The sequence below is a fragment of the Grammomys surdaster genome, unplaced genomic scaffold, assembly GCF_004785775.1.
Source record: "Grammomys surdaster isolate TR1022 unplaced genomic scaffold, NIH_TR_1.0 125846, whole genome shotgun sequence".
In the NCBI taxonomy this organism is placed as follows: Eukaryota; Metazoa; Chordata; class Mammalia; order Rodentia; family Muridae; genus Grammomys; species Grammomys surdaster.
In genome coordinates this window covers 3,207,112-3,208,951 of record NW_021620672.1, presented here as the reverse complement: position 1 = coordinate 3,208,951, position 1,840 = coordinate 3,207,112, and positions in this window count along the sequence as shown.

The window sequence follows — 1,840 nt, the reverse complement described above, 5'->3', positions numbered from 1 at the left end:
TCTCCCAAAGTAAAAATAAATAAATAAATAAATAAATTTCATTCCAGAGTTTTAAATCCAGCATAGGAAGTCACTGGTGAGTTAAATTGTTCACTTTAACATCTTTTTCATTAGGACACAACATACATGCAGTCAGCTACCCAGCCTGGATCCATACAGGTCACAGAATTCTTCTCTGGAACTGACCACCTAAGCAGCTATGGGCAAAGCATCAACAGTACTTCAGACACCCAGAATTCTCCCTCTTCTTCTCTTCCAGGCGATAGCTCCCGCATCAGAAGTACCCAGTATTCTGATTGACTTATTACAGATTTGTTTCTTTGCCTGTCCCTCCACAGGAATTGTAGTCTCTTGTCAAGTATGGTCTATGTCAGTTTCCATCCCTCAGTGCACTCTGTGAAAGTTACCTACACCACAGTTTGAAGTAACGGCTCATTCCTTGATTGTTGTATAGTGTGCCCGTTGTCCATTCAGTCTCCGTTGATACGTGGATTACTTCCAGGTCTACTGTTTCTCTAAGGCTGCTATAGACAAACTTCCTGCCTTTGATGGCTCCAGACTCTTGTTTCTCTGATGCTTATTTCAGATCACTGCATTACAGATTGGCATGCATAGCTTTAGGGACTCCTACCTAACAATTTTCCAAAGTGGTTGTACCAGCAACTTCACTTCCAAAGATGGGTAGATGCCCAAGTGGCTCTAGATCCCTGCCAATCCTTGCTGCTATTGATGTTTAAAATCTTGATCATTTTAGTAGCTAAGTTTTAATCTGCATTAGCCTATGGACCGATCTTGTGGTGAGCATTTCTCCATGTGTTTAGCAACGTTTAGAATACCCTCTTTGGGAAAGGGCCTATTCAAAGCATTTGCCTATTATTGGACTGGTTGGTTTTCTTATTGTTTCTGTATTATAGACAGGGGTCCTATGATGGTTTGTATATACTTGGCCCAAGGAGTGGCACTATTAGGAGGTGTGGCCTTGTTGGAGTAGGTGTGTCTCTGTGGGCGTGGGCTTTAAGACCGTTGACCTTGCTGCCTGGAAGTCACTCTTCTGCTAGCAGCCTCCAGATGAAGATGCACCTGCATGATGCCTGCCTGGATGCTGCCATGCTCCTGTCTTGATGATAATGGACTGACCCTCTAAACCTGTAAGCCAGCCCCAATTAAATGTTGTCCTTATAGGAGTTGCCTTGGTCATTGTGTCTGTTCACAGCAGTAAAACCCTAACTAAGACAGGTCCTTTGTCAAATTTGTGTGTCATAAGTAGATCCTCCCTATTGAGAACTCTTGTTTTACCCTCTTAATAGCATCTTTTGGTGAATGGATCAGTTTGACTTTAACCAATCAAATTTTGTCTTTAAAAAACTTCAAACTAGATGACTTTGACATTTGTATTTAAAACTAGAAGGGACTCTAAGGGTATTTGTGTCCATGGTTTTCAATCCTTGCGTTCATTAGAATAACTTGAGATTTTGATGAAATACCACTCCCTGGGACCCAGGGTTGATTCTGGATCAGCAGGACCAGGGGAGACCCTGACATTAGAACTGTTGCAAAGCTCCTCACGGAGCTCTAACAGGCAAGCAGTGCATAAGGAATGCCTTTCCGTCTCAACAGATGTGTGGCCCCCCCAACTCTCTAATTTGTTAGAACATTCCTTGGAGTACAATACAATGACTTAGCTGGCTCAACAAAGTGTTCTGGTGCTGTCTACTCTAAAGCATTGGCAAAGAGGGATACACACACACACACACACACACACACACACACACCTTTCCTAATTCATATGTTTTGTTCACCCTTTCCCCAGAGACTCTGAACATTTTTTTCCAGGAAGAAA